Consider the following 13213-nt stretch of genomic DNA (forward strand, 5'->3'; position numbering starts at 1 on the left):
CTCCATTATCTCCATTATGGTAATGCCGTACCTCCATGCATATCAGATACATACACACACACATACACACACACACACACACACACACACACGCATACACACACACGCACGCACATACATACACACACACGCACACACATACACACACGCACGCACATACATACACACACAGATTGAGATCAGATGTCAAACTAGGCACTATGGCACTATGCTGCCTGAAAAGTCTGGACCCCCTCAGGCATCCTCAGCAGAGGGGTTCATTGTTGCCCAGTGGCCCCTCCTACAATGCCCCGCTCTCTGTCCCTCCAGGGAGAGGGACTTTTCTTTCTGATCTTGGCAATGACTACTAGGCAGAGAGTAAGTCAGCAGCCACGTTTGTTGGCTTTCTGGGTGCTCTAGAAGAAAGAGGCAGGAGACTGAGCTTCAGGGCTCGCTGGGACACACCCTAACTTCTTCCCCCCAAACCCATAGGCCCATCCTCTCTCTTAAAGCCACCATTTTCCAGGTGCAGGGCACACACTGTGGAGCCCAGGACACAGCCCTTCTTGCCAGAGCCACCAGCCTCGCATGCCTTTCCAGGATTATAAGTTTCAGGTTCTAGTCTAAAGTTAGCAGCTCTGCCGCCTGGGCTCACAAAACAAGTTGGTTTGTGACTCTTACATAAGCAGGTCAGACCTTTGCTCCTCCTCGGCCCCCCAGCTCCTCCTCCCTGAAGCTTTCCTGCTCACTATGCCAAAGCTGCCTCTATCAGGGACACCTCCCCTTCTCTCCACAGGCGAAGTACCAATCACACACTTTATAATTCTATCTGCCAGTGGAGAGAGAGAGAGCGGGGAGAGAGCAAGTGCTGGGTCTTGGGGCGGCTGCCAAGTGATCCTGCAGGACTAGAGGACACCGAACCCCCTGCCCAGCCTGTAAAGGGAAACATAGAAGATTGATTGTTTCCAAAGCCTTCTATGGAAATCAAACCACAAAGATCCTAAGAGATACAAAGTCCCTGTGTTGGCTCCAATGAGAACGGTCCCCATAGGCTCATGTGTGCTGTGGAATATTATTTTAAGACAATAAATGTGTTACTTTTGCTTATACTGTGGAAGGTGTTGCTTTCTTTTATGCTTCATTTGTTTAACTCTGTGAAGCAGTATTTGCCTGTCTAAAATACCTGATTAGGCTAATAAAGAGCTGAACGGCCAATAGCCAGGCAGGAGAAAGGATAGGTGGGGCTGGCAGGCAGAGAGAATAACGAGGAGGAGATTGAGGAATGAGAAAAGTAGATCAAAGAGCGAGAAAAGAAGAAGCCAGCCATCCAGCCACACAGCAATCAACAGAGAAAGAAGAAATGTATACAGAACTAGAGAAAGATAAAAGCCCAGAGGCAAAAGGTAGATGGGATAATGGGATAATTTCCAGTTAAGAAAAACTGGCTAGAAAAAAGCCAAGCTAAGGCCTGGCCTTCATAAGTAAGAATAAGACTCAGTGTGCATTTATTTGGAAGCTGGGTGGCTGCCTTCCCCCAAGAGTAAAGAGTAATAAAACAACCAACACCCAACTACACATATGTTTGAATCTTGGTCCCCAATCGCTTCTCGGCCTTTTGGCTAAGATCAAGTGTAGAATCTTGGTCCCCTGTTTGGGAAGGATTAGGAGATGCATCTTTTATAAGACTTGCCTTTGTCCTAATGTCTCTTCACAGCAATGGAAAAATAACTAAAGCAGTACCCTAGAGGAAAAGCCAGTTGAAGAAAAATCCCAATTTGAAGCCAGGCATGGTGGTTCATGCCTATAATCCCAGCTCTTGGGGGAGCAGGCAGGAAGCTTGCAGAGAATTTTAAAACAGCCTGGGCTACATAGTGAGTTCCAGACTAGCCTGGACTACAGAATGAGATGCTGTCTTCAAGATAAACAAACAAACTGAGCCTTGTCTATAATCCCAGCACTTGGGAGGTACAGGTAAAAGAATCAGGGACCCAAGGTTATCCTCAGCCAATGCAACATCCCAGGCCATCCTGGGCACCCTGTCTCAAAAAAGAAAAAAATCCCAATTTCAATTTTGTGCTTTGTTATTGATGATGTTTTGGTTTGGGTTATTTATTTTTTATTTATTTATTTATTTTGAGACAGGATCTCACTATGTATCCTGGCTGGCTTAGAACTCACAGGATGACTTTGAACTCACAGAGATCCATTTTTGCCTCCCGGATATTGAGGCTAAAGGAGATTGCCACTGTGCCCTGAAGAAGTCCCAGCTTGGTGGAGAGAAATGGAGAGAAGTAGATTCTGAAAAGGTTGCACACCCAGGAGTCCTGGAATGAAGGCTGGGAATGCTGCTCATGGACTTCACCCCACCTCAAGGGTTTCCGTCTCTCTTTGGGGAGTGTGGCTGTCACTCAGGTTCCCCCCAGGGACCTTAAAGCATCTGAGAGCTGCCGGCCTGGAGAGTGTGAGCCCTTAGCAAGAGGAAAGAAATCCAGAGTGGGGCTGTGTTCAGAACATGGCTGCTGTTCCTCTGTACCACATTCTCTGTTTCCTCTGGTGGCTTAGCCCGTTGAAGCCTGAGCCCTGTTCTGGCCTCGAACTTGTGGCAATCCTTCTGCCTCAAACCCTGAAGTGCTAGGACTACAAGCGGGCGCTATCACACTCAACCTGTCTTTAAAATAATCCAGAACTTTTTTTCTCCTTTATTTTCTTTGGAAATAAGAATCCTTCTGTATTCTAGAGTGGCTTAGAAATTGTCCTGCCTCAGCATCTCAAATGTTGTGGTTACACTACCATTCTAAGAACTTTAGGACATTAAAAAAAAAATTTTCCCAGGAGTGATGGTGCACATCTTTAATTCCATCACTTGGGAGACAGAGGCAGAGGCAGGAGAATCTCGGTGTCTCAAATAAGAAAAACCCACTTTAAAAAAAAAATGCGGCCATAGAGATGACTCAGCAGTTAAAAGTACTTGCTATTCTTGCAGAAGGCCCAAGTTCTGTTTCTAGCACCCACATGGTGGCTCACAACCATCTATGCCAAGGGATGTGGTGCCCTTGTCTGGCCTCTTTGGGCACTAGGTGAGCACATTTATGTATATGCAGGCAAAATACTTGTACATATAAAATAAAAATAAATAAATATTTTAAAATATTGTGTGTGTGTGTGTGTGTGCAAGCGCATGTGAGCCACAGAGTGGAGACAGAGATAACTTGCTGAAGTTGGCTCTGTGCTCTTTCCATTACGTGGGTTCCAGGGATTGAACTCAGGGTGTCAGGCTTGGAAGCAGGTGGTTTCACCTTCTGAGCCATCTCACTGGCCCAGAATGTTTTTCTGGGTTTTTGTTTTGCATTTTAAAACCCATGTGCCTTTGTGTGTCTGTGTGTATATACACATGAAGTCAGGTACCTGCCATGGCCAGAAGAGGGCACGAGCTTCCTTGGAGCTGGAGTTACAGATGGTTGCGGGCTGCCTAGAGTGAGGGCTACAAACCGAACTCGGGGCCTCTGCAAGAGCAGAGCTCCGTCTTAACTGCTGAGCCATCTTTCCTGCGTCTAGTTTGTTAGTAGTGCTGTCACTGACTGGGTAGGTTATGTTAAAGAGAAACAGATGGCTCACAGCTGTAGAAACTGGCAAGTGTCATACCAGACCAGCAGGAGCTTCTCCGTGCATCTTCCCGCAGCGGGGGATATCACATCACATGATGGCGGGGTGAAGGTTGGGTGAGCAAGAGAATACAGCTCCTGCTACCCTGGCATAAATCATCGCATGAGGTCAGAGTTCTCGAGATTTAATGACCCCTGTAGTCACCTTAGCAGTTAAGTTTCAACCTAACTTTTGGAAAGGACAAACAGTGAACTTTAACCCTTGTCTTAGTTACTTTTCTGTTGCTGTGAAGAGACACCATCCCAAGGCATCTTATAAAAGGAGTTTGCTTACTATTTCAGTCCATGATCATCACGGCAGGGAGCGCAGCATCAGGCAGGCGTATCACTGGAGGAGTAGCTGAGGGCTTACATCCTGAACCATAAACACATGGCAGAGAGAGAGAGAGAGAGAGAGAGAGAGAGAGAGAGAGAGGAAGGGAGGGAGAGAGGGAGGAAGGGAGGGAGGGAGGGAGGTAGAGAGAGAGAGTGGACCTGGCCTTGGGCTTTTGAAACCTCAAAGCCCACCCCCAGTGACACACCTCCTCCACCTAGGCCTACTCTTCCCCCTCAAAAGTTTACCAACTAAGGACCAAGCTTTCAAATATATAAGCCAAAGCCAGGCAGTGATAGCACATGTCTTTAATCCCAGCATTCAGGAGGCAGAGGCAAGTAGATCTCTGAGTTTGAGGCCAGCCTTATTGTGAAATATTTGTTTAACTATGCAAAGATGTGTTGCTGTTTCACCTTGCCTGTCTAAGGCACCTGATTGGTCTAATAAAAAGCTGAATGGCCAATAATGAGGGAGGATGTATATAGGTGGGACCTCAGGCAGGGAGAGTAAATAGGAGGAGGAATTTAGGCTCAGAGAAGAAAGAAGGGAGAAAGAAAAGGAGACACCAGGGAGATGCCCGGAGACAGACAGACAGACATGGAAGAACCAGGAAAGTAGGACATACAAAATAAAAGAAAGGTAAAAAGCCCAGAGGCAAAATGTAAATGAGGAAAAACAGGTAAATTAAGTTAAAAGAGCCAGCGGGACAAGTCTGCCCTAAGGCTGAGCATTCATAATTAATAATTATTCTCCATGTCTTTATTTGGGAGCTGGTTGGCAGCCCAGAGAAAATTCCAAATACAAGCCTGGTCTACAGAGTGAGTTCCAGGACGGCTACACAGAGCTACACAGAGAAACCCTGTCTCGAACACATACACATACAGAAAGATATGGGGGCCATTCTCATTCAAACCATCACAGCCCTGTGTCTTCTTCAGGGTCGGGAACCCGCACGCTAGGAGGAGGCACGCCTGGGCCTGGATGCCTTTTTGCCTCTCAGCTTCTGTGCTGTCCCTCCCTCTCAGAGGTCCTTCACTCACCTAGTTTTTTTTTTTTTAAGAAAGCAGGAAATTCCCTTGCAAAGTACATGTCTTTTTTTAAAAGATATATTTATTTATTTATTATGCATACAGTATTCTGCCTGTATGTGTCCCTGCAAACCAGAAAAGGGCACCAGACCTCATTATAGATGGTTGTGAGCCACCACGTGGTTGCTGAGAATTGAACTCAAGACCTTTGGAAGAGCAGGCAATGATCTTAACCACTGAGCCATCTCTCCAGCCCCTCACCTAGTTTTTGATCCACGTCTTGCTCCCCCAGCATTAAGAACTGAGTCAGAACAGGATGCAGGAGAAGCAGACACTGTCACTTCCCTCGCAGACCTCAGTAAAGGATTAGACGGACTTTGCTCAAAATGCCACACAAATGACATGTAAAGATTGGTCATGGTGTCATGGGCCTGTAATCCAATCGTTCTGGAGTACAGGAAGGATGGTCAAGAGTTCAAGGTCATCTTGGTCTACACAGAAAGGTTAAGGCCTGGACTACGTGAAATCTTATCTTTAGCAAAAAATGGGGGCTAGTTGGGCATAGTGGCACCCACCTGTGTTGTGGGATGCCCTTCTGTACGCTGTGAATAGGTGTTGCTTTTATTGGTTGATGAATAAAGCTGCTTTGGCCTATGGCAGGGCAGAATATAGCTAGACGGGAAAGCCAAACTGAATACAGGAAGAAGGAGGGGTCAAGAGAGACTCCGGCAGCTGCCAGAGAGTGAGATGCCAGAGCATTACTGGTAAGCCATGGGCCACGTGTCAATACACAGATTAACAGAAATGAGTTAATTTCAATGTAAGAGCTAGCTAGTAACAAGCCTGAGCTAATACTTCAAACAGCTTGTAATTAATATTAAGCCTCAGAATGGTTATTTGGGAACTGGCAAGTAAGAGAGAAACCTCCAGTTACACGCTTGAATCCCAGAACTTGAGAGGCAGAAAGAGGTGGATCTATGAGTTTGAGGCTAGACTGGCCTATGTAGCAAGTTCTAGCCTAGTCAGTGTTATACAGTTAGACCCTGTTTCAAGAGAAAAAAAAAGAAGCTGCAGAAAGGACCCCAGCAGCCTCCTCATATCATTTCCCCCAAACAGGGATGCTACAAGGAACGTAATCTATAGCAGCACCATGGAAGATTCTAGGACTAGCAAAATCCCCGGCTGAGTGCAGCCCCATGCATACTGCAGGTGGCATCATGGGAGACAAAAGTATAGTCCTGGAGAAGCCTCTGGCTTAAGATGAGAGTGGCCTGAAGATGAAGGCGGCAGTGTGATGAAGCAGAGGTCATGGGCTTCACGGACTAGAGCTGCTTCTAACTATCGTACACTGCTACATTGGGCCGGAAGGGCTGGAGGACAGGTGGGTTACAGGGAAGATGGCAGGAATGGCCACTGGCTGTGCCATCCTCCTGATCTCCACTGAGGCCAGTTTTGGGGAGAAGCTGGAATATCCACCAGTCTAACCAAGGGCTGCTATTGCTAGGCAATAGCTGGACATTGATACTGGGTCCTTTCCCAGACACAAACACACAAAGACAGTCAGTGACTCTAACGAAGGCGGGTGTGGTGATATTTTGTTTGTGTTTTAACAAATAAAGCTTGCTTGAAGATCAGAGAGCAGAGATAAGCCACTAGAGGCCAGGCAGTGGTGGCACACAGCTTTAATCCCAGGAGACGCGCAGATGGATCTCTGTTAGTTCAAGGCCACCCTGGTCTACAGGAAATTGATCCAGTCTGTAAGAGAAACAGAGCTCACACAAAGGTGATCCCAGCACTTGGGAGTCAGCACTAGGGAGGTGGAGACAGAAAGGGATATGGCTGGACGGAGAGAGAAATATAAGGCGGGAGGAGACAGGAGCTCAGGTGCAGTCTGAGACGCAGTCTGGAGAGGCAGGATCAACCCTTTGATCTGAGCATTGGTAGAGGTAAGAACTCTAGTGGCTGGCTGCTCTGATCCTCTGATCTCCGGGCAAGCTTTACATGTTAGATTACAAACAAAATATCATTACAGGAGGGTCATAGTGAGTAACCACAGGAAGAAGAGAATTGAATGGAGCCCAGGTTTCTTTTCAACATCACTGTTTAAGCAAACATGATGTAAAATGCCCCGTTTCTTCTCACTCCTCTGCTCTCCACACGCTCTGCCCTGCCTTCCGTGGGGCTCCCTGGCTGAGTCTTAGAGAGATCCTGGGCTGGTCATCGAAAAATGCACTTCCAACCACTCACCAACAGGTGGCAGCATCCCCACAGATTGCTCTCTTGGAAGCTTATGCAATCCCTTGAAAAGTAAACTCATTTCCTTTCAGGGGATAGACACTGGTCAATATCTCCTGATGAGGAAAGTCCGGCTGAGGAAAAAAACGATTCTTAGCTGCAGCTCATCTTCATCTGGAGGTCTCAGCCCCACTCGAGTGTCTGATGGTTCCCTGACCCAGTCCTAAAGGAAATTCAATCCTTGCATCTGGGGGGCATCCTGCAACCTCTGGAGGTATTTCTGATCCTCACAGGTTGGAAGTAGGAGGATGTCATAGTTAATCTTCACTGTCAAGGTGCCTGGGTTTGGAATCACCTAGGAAACAGCCGAGTGTGCCTGTGAGGGCGGTTGCAGGGAAGACTAGCGGAGGAGGGAAGCCCCTGGACGTGGTTGGTACCATCCCACGGCTGGAGTCCAAAACAAACTGAATAAAAGGGGGCGGAGGAGAAAGCCAGCTGATCACCAGCGTCCCTGTCCATCTCCTGCCTGCAGACGCAATGTGACCAGCCTCCTCACACCCCTGCCTCCAAGTTTCCCCACCCCCACGGATGTACCCTCAAATCATTAGCCAGAATAAACCTTACCTTTCTTGAATCTTTCGTTAGGTGTTTCATCATGGCACCAGGATAAGTAACTACCCTGCCCAGCAATGCCGCTACACAGGACAGGCTTCCGCAACAAAGAATTGTCTATCCCACAGTGGCACTGTGATAAGACAGAGACATTGTTAATCAGACTCAAGAGCAATGGACTGTGAAGAGGCAGAAAAGGTCTTCCACAGTCTCCCTCGCCCTCAGCATCCCCACATCCTCTCCCCAGAGGAATCAAAGGATAACACTGAGCAGGAGGCATGGGTGGGCCTCTGTGCGGGACCCTGGAGGCTCCAGACATGCAGGAGTCCTGCCTTCCTTCCAGGAGATCGGTTACAGGGAGAAGTGGTGTCTTCGTAAGGTGAGAAGTACGAGAGTGGGGATAACTGAGAGACCAAGGCAGTATGACACAGAAGGGACCCACTTTAGCAAGGACGATGGGTGTGGGCAGGGGATGTGGGTGCTGGGGACCAAACTCTGATTCTCTACAGGAGCGGCAAGCACTCCCAACTGTCAAGTCAGCTCCTCAGCCCCCTATATGTTCTATTTTTACATTACTAGCAGTGCAGTGGGTGTGTTTGCATTAGCATCACCATGGATACAGGACTGATGTGTTACCTGGAGGCAATAGAATTTTTTTTTTTTTTTTTTTTTTTTTTTTTTTTTTTTTGGCTTTTTGAGGCAGGTTATCACTGTGCAGCCCTGACTGTCCTGGAACCTGCTCTGTAGACCAGGCTGGCCTCAAACTCAGAGATCTGCCAGCCTCTGCCTCCTGAGTTCTTGGATTAAAGGCATGGGCCATTGCCGCCCAGCAGCAATAGGAATTTTTCATCTTGTTTTCTTGTGGGACCACTGTCATGTTTATTCACTCAACTGAGTCCGCACACAGGGAGACAGGAGAGCCTACTCAGAAGAAGCTCCTGTGACAAGAGAAGATGCCACCTGCTGGCTCAGGAGGAGGAAGCCATGTGCACAGCAGGAATACAGCTCTCAGGTTGGAGAAGACCAGCATATGGATGTCCCCAAGAACCAGGGAGGAAGCTTGCCCCACAGTACCTTAGCTCCCACCCAGGGAAGCCATTTCAGGTCTAGCTGCTAGCCCTTAAATATCGCTTGGTTTTGTTGAGACAGGGTCTCATTCTGTAGCTGTGGCTGGCCTCATACTCAGCATATAAGCCTTGGTGATTCTCTTGTTTTGTTTCACAAGTATGGAGATTTATATGTTTGTACCAACACTTCTGACTCAAACCAGTGTTTCTTTGACTCACTAAATTTATGAAAATTCAGAGCAGCATAAAAAAAAACAAATGTAGAGCCAGGCAGTGGTGATGCACGCCCTTAATCCCAACACTCAGGAGGCAGAAGCAGGTGGAGCTCTGTGAGTTCAAGGCCAGACTGGTCTACAGAGTGAGTTCCAGGACAGCCAGGGCTATGACATTGACAGAAAAACCCTTGTAACATGAAGGGCCTGCTTGTTAAGGTTTCTATCCTGCCCAGTTCCCACAGCAGGTAAGCCCCAAAGAAAATCACACAGAGGTCTCCATAAGTTATAAACTGATTGGCCCATTAGCTTGGGCTTCTTATTAACTCTTATAACTTATATACCCCACTATTAGCCCGCTATTATTATCTGTGTTAGCCACATGGCTCAGTACCTTTTTCAGCAGGGTAGGTCACTTCTTTGGTGTCTGGACAGGACTGCAGAAAGAGCTTCCATCTTCCCAGGATACTCCTGTTCTCATTGCCCCGTCTCTACTTCCTGTCTGGTTGTCCTGCCTATACTTCCTGCCTGGTTACTGGCTACTGGCCAATCAGCATTTATTTAAAACATAATTGACAAAATACAGAATTGTCCCGCACCAAACCCTGTCTCCAGGAAAAAAAAAAAAAGGCTTCTGCTTATTATTTCAGCATTCAAAAGGCTAAGAAGATCATCAGTTACGTGCTAGCCTGGGCTACAAAATAAGAGACCCCCCTCTCTCTCACAGGCTAGCCTGGGCTACAAAATAAGAGACTCCCTCCCTCTCTCTCCCTCTCCCTCTCCCCCCCCCTCACACACACACACACACACACACACACACACACACACACACACACTAACTCAAAGGGCATTAGGCTTCAAATACACAAAAAGTGGACAACTGGGCCTCAGTGAAACACTACAGGCACTGACGTGAGGGTCAGTTATGAGCTCAGTGGGCTGTCTGCACCATACTCCATCCTGGTGGTCAGTGCCTGTTCCTCTGCAGGCCTCTGAGTCCTTAGGCAGTAAAGGTCAATTCCACACCAGGGAAGCCCCCAGGCTGTCTCCCCTCCAGCCCACTCTCCCTTCCTTGCTGTTTTTCAGAGAAACAGAAAGCCAACAGACAGGTATCTTAGTGATTCTGCAGCCCTGGCTCATGCTGGTATCATCTGGGAAGTGCTACTGATGCTGGCCTTCACTCTAAAGACCATTTTCCCTTGCTGTGATTAGCTGCATTTGTTGAAGCTCCCTCTGGCCAAGTTTATTGGAAGCTCGGTTGCTATTTAGAGATTTAGCCACCAGATGGCGCTAGAAGATGACCAGAGAGAAGGGATCCCTTCCTGGTGCCCAAATGGTAAGAAAGAGTGAGGTGGGAGTCCTCAGATTAAAGGAGCAAGCACTTCTTGAGGTGGTTTGTTTAGCTTTTTGAGAGAGAGAGAGAGAGAGAGAGAGAGAGAGAGAGAGAGAGAGAGAGAGGGAAGAAGAAGAAGGAGGAAGGGAGGGAGGGAGGGAAAGAGGGAGGGAGGGAAGGAGGGAGGGAGGACACATATGAAGTGGGCAGGGAGCACTCATGTGGAAGGTGAGGACTTTCTGGAGTCCGGTTCAGTTTTCTCCTCCCAGCTTTATGTGGCGTCTGGGGATTGAACACTCAGGTCACCAGGCTTGTGGACCAAACCCCTGTTGAACCATCTCACCATCCTTATTTGGCTTTTGTGAAGCCGAAACTGACTTTGAACTCCTGGTCCCCCTGACTCCACCTCCCGAATGCTAGGGTCCTAGGTATGTTTCACTACCCCCAGCCCACTGGTGATTTTATGTGAGAGGTCCACCTAGGAGTGTTTTCTAGACTACTCTGTGGAGTCTCAGTGGGGTGGGTGGATTGCAGAGCCCTCACTACCCAAAGCACCTTCCCATTCACCTCTGATGGCCAGTGAAAAAGCAAACGGCACCTACCAGCAGAGCCCTTCCAGGGACAGGAGACCCACAAAACAGAGCCCAGAGGTGGGGTCCCCACAAAGCCCACCTCATCTTTTGATATTCCCTGGCAGCAACATTGCATTTGCTGGGTCATCTCTGAAGTGAGAAACAGGCCCACAGGCGGCTTCTGCTTGCTTTTTTCTAACTGGCCAAGCACTAAGCCTAGGAAGCCTGGGAGATCTCTACATAATATGCAAAATTAGGCTTGTACATCTTGTGCCAACAAAAGGGGTGGTGGCTTTCATTAAAAGGAGTAAGGACCCAGAAAAGGCCAAAACACACAGACTTGAGTTCAGCAGGAACCATTGAGGTAGACTTAAGCCTAACACTGCAGAGGCTAAGCTGGTGGAGAGTTTGCCTAGCAGGCACAAAGCTCTGAGTTTGAACCCCAGCACTGCTTAAATTGGGTGTGCTGATGCCAGCCTGTGTTGCTAGCACTTGGGTGGTAGAAGTCAAGGATCAGATGTCTGAGTTCATCTCTGGCTACAGGGGGAGTTTCAGATCAGTCCTGGTTACCTGAGACCTCGTCTAAAAAACCAATCCCTCAAGGGCTGGCTGGCATTCATGTTACTGCGTGGGAAAGAAGAAACGGGGTCAATGCTAAAACTTTTTAGACCTCTTTCTTATTGATGCCAGGACCTGCACACCTCTTGAGGATCAGTCACAGGTCCCTTAGGGGCATAGACATGGAACATGGGCCCCAGGAACTATGGCAGCCTCTTCTGACTAGTGGGAGATGCAGGGGCCCTGGGATGGGAAAGATAGCCCTTTTGGACTCAGGCCTGATAGTGTTTTCCCAGGGGTCCAGACCCTGCAGCTCAGGATCAGGGTTGAGCCTTGTAGCTGGAAACAGAATCTCAGAGAAAAACAGGTTTTGCTTAATGTCACCCCACAAAGGGCCTCCTTAGCTTTGCCTGGGATCCCAGCCCCTGCCTTCCCCATGTGGCTCTGCCCTTGACCTCCACAAGGACCGCCCCCCACCCCAGGTCAGAGCAATCCTGTCGGTGGGTGAATCATTCCCTAAAGATTAGGGCCCACCCAGGGTGACCTTGCCAGACAGTCCTCTGGGGCTGGGCACCACCACCCTGGCCACCATATGCACCCCTCAGCTGCCACCCCTGGAGCTCCTGTGGTGACCCCATTTCCCTCACCCTCTTCAACAGCTTCAAAACAAACCAAAACACAGACCAACATCCTTTGTTTGTTTGGGGGATCAGAGCAGGGAAAGCGCTCTGTGGGTTTTGACTTGAAAACAAGGCTGCCTGAGTGGGGAGCAGAAACCAAAGGCAAAGGGGACAGGGCTCCTTGTGGCCACATGCTTTCTGGATGAGTCAGGGCAGGGTTGGGGACTCAGTAACAGGGCTGTCTGCTCACAACTTTTGGGGACTGGGGCCACGGCCACCCCCACTAACCCTAGCTAATGTGTATTTGGGGAGGACTAGGCCCAGACAGGAGCAGGTTTCCCATTTAATGGTCCCACCCCAGGTGGGGGTGGATTGGGTTGGTTCAGACCCCTAGGGCAAATTCATCTCCACCCTTAGCTCCCAGGCCCAGACTAGGTGTCCAGGGCCTGGTGCTCTGCCTCAGGGGAAACATGAGAGCCCATCTATTACCGAGGCCTCTAGGGTCTGCAGTCAGGCCCTGTCCAACCAGCCAGTTAGATGTGGGCTCCCTGGTGAAACTGAAACCCCTGGGGTACCTGCCTCCAGGAAGGTGCACACGGGAGGTCAGAGACCAGAGTTCCCGTGGTCTCCACACAGCGTGGGTGTAGGGGACAGGCTGGTGGGGACTGCCTATCGGCAGATGTCCCCAACATCTGTGAACAGTCTGAAGGGTGGTGACGGGCAGATAGCTGTAGAGTGGTACCCCCAACATTGCCTGAACAAGTGGGGGCTCCCAGCTGAGTCCTGGCCTCTCTGGTAGTGTTAGATGCACAATCTCATTTGAGTTTCACAACAAGTTAAGCTACAGAGGATGAGGCCGCTGCGGTTCAGAAAGGCAAAGCGAGTTACTGAGGAACACACAGCAAGCCGGTCTCAGACGCAAGGCTCAGACCATCTCAGCATCGGGCCATGCCCAGGGCCAGGAATTAGGTCACTCCAGTAATTAGGAATTAGGAGGTGACTCCAAGGACTCTCATCAACAC

Source organism: Microtus oregoni, unplaced genomic scaffold (assembly GCF_018167655.1).
Source record: "Microtus oregoni isolate MIOR12 unplaced genomic scaffold, Mior012 000015F_ref0000493, whole genome shotgun sequence".
NCBI lineage: Eukaryota > Metazoa > Chordata > Mammalia > Rodentia > Cricetidae > Microtus > Microtus oregoni.